We start from the raw sequence: 9021 nt of genomic DNA, 5'->3' as shown, positions 1-9021 counted from the left end.
AAAAAAAAAAAAAGAAGACACAGCTTTGAAACTACTTGAGAGGGCTGTGTCTTCTAATTCTATTTTCCGTAGAGCACTGATTTCCAATCCCAAACCTCAGTTTCCCCATCTGGCTGAGGGGGACTAATCCTTGCCAATCTGCACCCACCCTGGTCTCTGATGGTGGCAGGAAACTCAAAGTGGCTCTGGAGACCCAGGAGTGATGGAGCCCCCCCCCCCCCCCGCCCCGGGACAGCTTCTTCTCATCCTGGGTCCAGGTGAATGAGACCCATTCATCCTGGCTTCAACCATATTTCAGGGGCTCTGGGCCCTCCCCAGGGTCCACTTCAGAACCAGAATCCTAGGCCGACTGGAGGTGTTTCCAACACTCTGCATCTCCAAGGTGGTACTCCTGACCCCAGGTCCTGAGTCATTATTCAGCCGCAAGCACCTCATAAATCACATGGCATAAATCACATGGCACTCCGGAGGAAAACCTTGGGTCCTGCTGGTCACAGCTTTCTGCCTGGCTTTAAGCTGCCATTTTGCTCTTATGCCTCCTTCCCACCCGCCTCGTCCTCCTTCAGTCCCAGGTTTGTGCTCCCCGTGGCTACTGGAGAGAACTGCTGCTTCCCAGCTAAGCCCGCATTGCTTTCCTTCCAGCCTTAGAATGAATTTTAGGCCCCTGTGATATGCATGCTCTGCCCCCCCACCTCTCTCCCATTTCCTCCAGCCATACCCCCGCCCCCACTCCATTCCAGCCACACTAGCCTTCTTGCTTTCCTTAAAAACACTCAGCTCACTCCACTGAGAGTCTTTTGCATGTGTTATTTCCTGAGCTGGTAATGCCATTCCTGAACCCTTCACATGGCCTGGATCCACAGCAGTCCTCCTTCCCATCTGCCTTGTCCTCTGCCACCTCCAGGAAATCTCTATCCCAGAGACTATGACCGTGTCTCCTACAGTAGGTGCTCAGTAAATGCGGGATGGAAATATAATGTTGCAGCATTTGCCCAAGGTCACACAGCCAGCAACTGCCTGAGCTACACCCAGGGAGAGAGCAGCAGGGAGACCGCAGGGGAGGGAATCTGGCTGCTGAGGCCCACGCCCTCTATCCAGCCTTTTCAGGAGTTGAGACACAAAGGGGCTCTGTTGGAGGCCAGAAGGTGGCGCAGACATCCTGCTGTCAGCATCAGGTGTCAGCAAAAGGCCATAGTGACCTGAAAGCAGAGCCCTATACAGGAGGCTGGGCCATCATCCCCAGGACCCACACAGCGCCCAGCGAGATGGCACCCTCGGGGCAGCCAGGGCAGAGCGAGTCCTCATAGGAGTCCCCACAGCCGGCTCCCCAGGGACCTCCAGGATCACCAGAAGGGGCTTGAGAGGGAAACTGGCGTGCTGAGGGATAACGTACAGCCTAGCACTATCATTGAGGCTAGTAGCTTTTGGTCACGGTGACAGTGCTGATGGATTGTAACGGCTGCCTGAGGCTGAATGCTGACCACAGAGTTCTGAGCTGCATTTCAGAAGGAAATCCCAGGACCCATCAGCAATGCTGGGCAGAGGCGCTTGGTATGGAAGCCTCGCCGTGTGGGGCCAAGCATTTCCCACCTCGGCTGGGTCCTGCGGGAGCCGGGCCAGGCATGAGGGAGCTGTAGTTGCCAGAACCATGTGACTCACACACACACACACACACACACACACACACACACACACTGAGCTCCCTCACACTCTTTCCCTCCTATCTTGCCTGCCCTGGAGCGTGCAGGCAGCATCACCGCAGCACCTTCGTGGACCCCTGTAAAGCCTGTGTGCCTTGGCTAAGGCACAGGACAGAGCCAAGGTCCAGGTCCTCCGGCTGCTCAGCCCGTGGTACGCAGCAGGACCTTCCAGGACAAAGACCCCCCCACAATGCTCATGCCCTTAGACTTTGAACTCCGTGCCTGGAAGGTGATCCCGAGGGAAACCCCGGCTGCAAACAGGTCTGGAGGCAGAGGGCAGAGGTTGGCAGGGGCCCGAGTGGTCATTTTCCCAGATCAGTGAAGACTGGACCTCCTGAGCAATGGGCTCACTCATTTACTCAAACTATATTGACTAGGGGCCGAAATTGGCAGCACCTTGTGGGGAAATGTAGCTCCTTAATGGCCCCAACGACTGGACACGACAGTCCCCCACCTAGCGAGGTCATCTGAGTCGCCTGACGTAGTTATTCTGAACGCAGATCCCCTGCGTACCACATCTCACCTTCTGAATCAGAGGCTCTGGGGTGGGGCCTGCAGTTCTAAGACTCTCAGGCAATGCTGTTTGGGGGTTCTAAGACTCTCAGAGGCAAACATGGGGAAGACCATTAGGACTTGGGTTCCGGAGCTGGACAGACCTGGGGTCCATGCCTTGCTGGGTGCCCTCCCCCCTGCCCCCGCGCTGGGTGTGTTACAGCCGGCCAAACACTGAAAGTTCGGCACGGGGTGGGAAGATGTGATGCTGAGGAGAAGCAAGGTAGAGAACAGCAGGTAGAGCGTGATCCTATTTCCGTCAAAGATAAATAAAAAGCATGCCCGTGCACGCGTTTGTGGGTGCATGCATGCCCCTGTCCATGTGTGTTTGTAGGTTTGTGTGGGTGAAGCGAAGAACCTATAAGGACAGACCCGTCGGGGATTTTGCGGCGTAGGACTGAGGAGGACTCTCAGTTTCTACTTTACAGATTTCTCTTCTGTTGGAATGTAGTGCCAGTGAACATGGTCGACTCTTACAAACCAAAGAAGGCAAAACAAAATTCCATCTTGAAAAAAATACCGTCGAGGTGGGGGGGATGCATTTTTAGGAAGGCGCTTTTTCTCATGATTTCCCATGATTATGTAAAGCTGCCCCTGTGTTTCATAAGCCTGGCTGCCATCCTGGGATGTTTTTAGGTTGGGAGCGAACCCCCAGGCGTTGGGTGCTCCCCCTCGTGTCCTAGCTTTGCTCTCCATGTGACGTTGAGGGCAGAGCTCCCCTGAGGTGCTCCTGCACATCCCCTGAGCGGGCACTGATGAGGCGTGAACGGCCGCGAGCAGTTGTGTTCCTGAGTGACAGCGCTGGGCATCGCTTTGGCAGGGCCAGGCCTGCGGGTGTCTCCTGGGGCACGCCTGGCCCGGGCATGGAGGGCCACAAGCCAGCACTGGGCTTGCAGTGGAACCGACATCCCAGTCTGGGTCCGCGGGACACATTCCTTGACTGCAGTCCAGGGCTGTGGCCTGCAGGGACCTGGGGTAATTCCTGTGTGAGTTTGAGTCCAGCCTTACGCCCCCCAATGTCAAGTAGAGGGCCCACTCGTAGGCACTCTCTACAGGCTTGGACCTTTTTTTTTTTTTAAGATTTTATCTATTCATTTGAGGTAGAGAGCAAGAGCCAGAGTGAGAGGTGGGGAGGGGCAGAGGGAGAAGCAGACTCTCCCCTGAGCATCAGGGAGCCCGACTTGGGACTCGATCCCAGGACCCCGGGATTATGACCTGAAGGCAGACGCTTAACCAACTGAGCCACCCAGGCGCCCCTACAGGCTTATAAATTGATTAAGTTTTAATAAATCCATCTCTTCTCTCAATGCCCAAAATTTCCTTCGGCATTTTTGGGAAAATGCTTCTTTCAATAATGTTGCCCCCCAGGAAGGTTCAACTCACTCACGAGAACTCTGAGGGTTTTTTTTAGTTGACTTTTGGTTTTGGTTTTGCTTTTAAAAACAGTTTTTTCCCCTCCTAAATATAAAAGTAAAACATGCTTTACCTGGAAGGTATAGAAAATTTAAAAGTAAACTAAAATCATGTGTAATCCCACCCAAAGAGGACCACTGTTGGAGTGGTTCATTCCTTTGACAAATACTGATTTATGAGGATTGTTATGAAGAAAATAAAACAGGGTCAAGGGTCAAGTTCTGGAGAGGGGCTGGTAAATGGGAGCAGGGCACATCTGGACCTCAGGTATCAGGTGAGGCTGAAAATAGGTAGTCATTGCTCAATATATGTTTGCTCTTGTGGGTTCTTTTTAAAACATTATTATTTTTAACACATTGTCAGGATCATATACAATTTGCCATTTTCTCCTACATTTTCCCTCTAGCATTCTAAAATTCTTCCAAGACATCATTTTTACTAGCTGTGTATTGTCCTATCATAGAGCTATGTCCCCATTTACTAGCCATCCCTCAATGATGGATGTTTGGAGTGTCTCCATTTTTCACCATTATGTATTATCCTGCAGGAAACATTTTGGCACCTAACCTTTGCCCTCCTAGCAGGTTGTTTCCAGAACCAGAGTTGTAAATGGGAAAGTGCTGGGTCAGACGGTGGTAACTCTTCTAGAGCTCTTGATACATATTTGGCAAAGAGCTCTCTAGGAAGTGGTTCTGTGACTCAAGTCACCTTTGTCTCTCACTGGAGAGGTCCCAGGGTGTGATCAGGGGAGAGAGTGGAGGAGGGAATCGGAGACCTTCATGGCCTTGGGTGGATCCCCGCCCTTCTCAGGCCTGTGGTTTCCAAATATCTAGAAAATGGGCTCATTCTTGCAACACAGAGGTTGAGTTCTCCCTTTGTGCCAGGCTCTGAGAGCTGGGTCAGAGCCCCGTGGGGCTACTCTCTGCCTGGAGGACGCCAATTCGACTGAGTTGAGCAGGGCTGGACAGCTACTGTCATTTTCACAGGCTTGTGAGCTCCTCCTGGCAATGTTGTGCTGGCGCTGAGAGGTGTTGGACCCTCGTGGCCTGGATGCCAAGGGAAGATCGATGAGAAGAGAGGATTCTGAATTGAGTTTTGCAGATGGCTTTCTCCAGGACATCTGCAGAGCCTGGGGTCCTGGGCACTGGGGGAGAGCACCACGTGAGGGAGGCACCTGTGGGGAAGGGAACTTGGAGACAGGAGGCAACTCACCCAGCACATGTGGCTCCTTCCTTTCTCATGTATGTAATGCTTCTTTTTAAAAAATCATAGCTTCCCTGAGATATAGTTAACACATCACAAAATTCGCCCTTTTAAAGTGTACAGGTTTGTGATTTTTGGAACTGTGCAATCACAGAATTCTAGAATTGTGCAATCATTACCACCATCTAGTTTTAGGACATTTTTTATCACCGCAAATAGAAGCCCACACCTATTAGTAGTTGCTCCCTACGTTCCCCTCCCCGCCAGGCCAGGGCTACCTCTAAGCTACTTTCTGAACCCATGAACTGGCCTATTCTGGACATTTCAGATAGATGGACTCCTACAATATGTGGTTTGGGGGGACTGACTCCTTTCACTTAATGTGATCAAGGCTCATCCGTGTTGTAGGTTTGGTTTGGTTTATCCATTTATGGGTTGATGGACATTTGGGTTGCTTCCACATTTTTGCTGTTATGAATAACGCTGTTTTGAATGGTGATGCAAAAACGTCTGTGGATATGAGTTTTCAATTCTCTGGGGTTTACACCTAGGAGTAGGTTATATAGCAATTCTGTGCTTACCTGTGTTAAAAAACAAAATTCACCTGAGTAAATTCGAAGATCTAATTGGCTGTATTCATCGAGTCAGGAGTTGGGCAGCATCCCACCCAGCAAGTAGAAAAGAGCAGAAGGCTCTTATAGGCAGATGGGGACAGAGACAAGGAAGTCATAAACAAAACAAAGGATTATTTCAGGCAAGGTCACCTTTTTGGTGGAAGAGGGTGAAGGAGTTTATTTCACAGACTACCTCACTAGTGCTGATCAGGAAATTCCAGACGGATTGGCTTAAAATTCCACTCGTGAGGGAGGCTGACTCTGCAATTAAGTTAGGTGTCAAGTTTTGGTTTGCTTATATGGGGTTTAGCACAAATGACTCCTTTTTGAGTCTATTGTGTCTTTTTTAAACAAATATTTGAGGAACCACCAGACTGTTTTCCAAAGTGGTTACACCATTTTGTGGTGGATGAGGGTGGATGAGGGTTCCAATGTCCCCATATCCTTGTCAGCATTTGTTATCATCTGTCTTTTTTTATTTTAACCATCTGGTAGATGCCAAGTGGTATCTTGTGGTAGTTTAGTGATTTATCGCTTAAAAAAATTATATAAGTAACACATGTTCTGTATAGAAAATTAGGAAATTTAACAGAAATACTGTGATGGTTGGGGCGCCTGGGTGGCTCAATCGTTAAGCATATGCCTTCGGCTCAGGTCACGATCCCGGGGTCCTGGGATCGAGCCCCGCATCGGGCTCCCTGCTCCGCGGTAAGCCTGCTTCTCCCTCTCCCACTCCCCCTGCTTGTGTTCCCTCTCTCACTGTGTCGCTCTCTGTCAAATAAATAAATAAAATCTTAAAAAAAAAATACGGTGATGGTCCGTTTTATGTTCAGTTTGGCTAGGCTACCGTCTCCCACTTATTCAAACAGTAACCTAGGTATTGCTGTGAAGGTGTTTTATAGATGTGATTAAAGTCTGATCAGTTGACTCTCAGTAAAGGAGATTATTCTAGATATAACCTGGGGTGGATCTGATGCAGTCAGTTGAAAGGCTGAAGAAAACAAGTGGGGCACTTGGCTGGCTCAGTCAGTAGAGCATAAGACTCTTGATCTCAGGATTGAGTTTGAGCCCCACAGTGGGAGTAGAGATTACTTAAAAATAAAATCTTAAGGGGCACCTGGGCGGCTCAGTTGGTTAAGTGTCCCACTTTCATTTCGGCTCAGGTCATGGTCTCAGGGTTGTGAGATTGAACCTTGTCCACGCTGAGCATGGAGCCTGCTTAAGATTCTCTCTCTCTCGGGGCGCCTGGGTGGCTCAGTCGTTAAGCGTCTGCCTTTGGCTCAGGTCATGATCCCAGGGTCCTGGGATTGAGCCCCGCATCGGGCTCCCTGCTCTGCGGAAAGCCTGCTCCTCCCTCTCCCACCCCCCCTGCTTGTGTTCCCTCTCTCGCTGTGTCGCTGTCAAATAAATAAAATCTTAAAAAAAAAAAAAAGATTCTCTCTCTTTCTCTCTCTCTCTGCCCCTCCCCAACCCCACTCTTACGCACTGGCATGCTCTCTCTCTCTCTCAAAAATAATTACATAAAATAGGGGTGCCTGGGTGGCTCAGTCGTTAAGCGTCTGCCTTCGGCTCAGGTCATGATCCCGGGGTCCTGGGATCGAGTTCCGCATCTGGCTCCTTGCTCAGCGGGGAGCCTGCTTCTCTCTCTGCCTGCAGCTTCCCCTGCTTGTACTCACTCTCTCTCTCTCTGACAAATAAATAAAATCTTAAAAAAAAAAACCATAAAAATAAAATAAAATCTTAAAAAAAAAGTGGTTGCACCTGGAGAGCAAAGCCTCCGGTGCCTGAGAGCCCAGCTGCCCTTCTGGATGCCTGCCTGCATGTTTCCTACCTGCCTAGCCAGCGCCCAGAATGGATGAGCCAGTCCCTTGCAACAAAGCCCTTAATATAGGTCTCCTTCGAGTTCTGCTTCTCTGGACCCTGACTGATACACACACAGAAGGAAACCTCAGGCCCCCATAATCTCACCATCCAGAGATCACCACAATCTACATATTCTGTTTATTTCCTTCCAGTCTTCCCCCACCCACCTCTTTTCTACCCATGAACATAAATATTTAAAATAAGGTCTCGGGCTGCCTGGCTGGCTCAGTCAGTGGATCATGCGACTCTTGATCTTGGGGTTGTGAGTTCGAGCCCCACGTTGGGGATAGAGATTACTTAATAAAAAAACACAATTAAAAAAATGAAATAAGGGGGGCGCCTGGGTAGCTCAGTCGGTTAAGCGTCTGCCTTCGGCTCAGGTCATGATCCCAGGGTCCTGGGATCGAGCCCCGCATCGGGCTCCCGGCTCAGCGGGCAGTCTGCTTCTCCCTCTTCCTCTCCCCCTGCTTGTGCTCTCTCTCTCTCAAAAATAAATATAACCTTTAAAAAAAATTAAATAAGGTCTCAAATCCTTCATACATCTTGCTTTTGTTTTCATCACTGTGCATCTTAAATCTTCCCCCACAGAGTTTGTGTGCTTTCCTCCCTGGTGCGGAGGAAGGTCAGCTGCTGTCCCCTTTGGGTGGACACTTGCATTGCTCCTGGGTTTACGCTGGAACAGGCCATACTGGTGCTTTTGCTTCAGCCAGCACTGTGCTTCTGGGAGAGAGGCCTTTGTTTGGGCTGCCACTGCAGACGGGATCCTGGGTCTCCTTGGCCAATCCCAGGACCAAACTGGTGGTGGTGGGGGGGTGGGGGGGCTGACCCTCGGCATCACCCCAGAAGGCCTGGGGCTGGAGAGACCTGGCACTAATGAAAGGTGAGCTCTGGTGTGGCGCCCGGCCAAGTGCCGCCAGGCCTGCTTTCCTTGTGCACAAAGAAAAGGTGCCTCGTCATTGCAGCTTGCGGTCTGAGCAGCAGGGCCCGGGCACCTCCCTGGGTGGGGAGCAGGGAGCTGCCTCGACAGCCCTGTCAGCTCCTTCCCAGGGGTGCCGTGCCAGGCCGGGCTTGGGCGGCGTTGTGAGCGCTCAGGGCACGTTTAGGGCAGTTGGGCCCCGCCTTGCATGGTCTGCAGGGTGGAGTGGGGAGAACCTTGTCCTTTTCTGGGCCAGCCCCTGGTTTCCCTGAGCAAGCCAGGCTGGTGGAGGCACCGTGTTGTTCCCGTGGATATTCAAGATGAACGTTTTTGTTTAACGGTGGAGAGATTAAGTGGATTTTCCCCTGGGCGGTTGGGGAATAGCTGAAGTGAATGGCCACTTAGGGCAGGACTAAAGCTCTCTGGAGAAATGCATGGAGCGCTATAGCTTTCCATCCTGAACCACAGCTCCTCCTGGGACACGGGACACCCTAACAGTGCCTCCCTCGGAGTGGGGGGCAGGAGGGAAGATTCGTGAGGAGATACATAAAGCCCAAGGCCCCCAAACACAAAGGCTTTTACCATGCTGATCCTCACCCCGCCCCCAGGATCAGCAGTGGCACCCAGTTAGCTGCCCTGTTCTGGTGACTTAGGTGAGACCTCGGGAAGGCATGTGCTCTGTGCAGAACACGAGTGCTGCTGCAGCCGGTCACCCAGTCGGGACAGGGAAGTGTTGTGTCATCCCTGGCCCTCGATTCAC

The sequence above is a fragment of the Mirounga leonina genome, unplaced genomic scaffold (assembly GCF_011800145.1).
Source record: "Mirounga leonina isolate KUSES-001 unplaced genomic scaffold, KU_Mleo_1.0 Mir_94, whole genome shotgun sequence".
In the NCBI taxonomy this organism is placed as follows: domain Eukaryota; kingdom Metazoa; phylum Chordata; class Mammalia; order Carnivora; family Phocidae; genus Mirounga; species Mirounga leonina.
Note: the sequence above shows the minus strand (reverse complement) of the source record.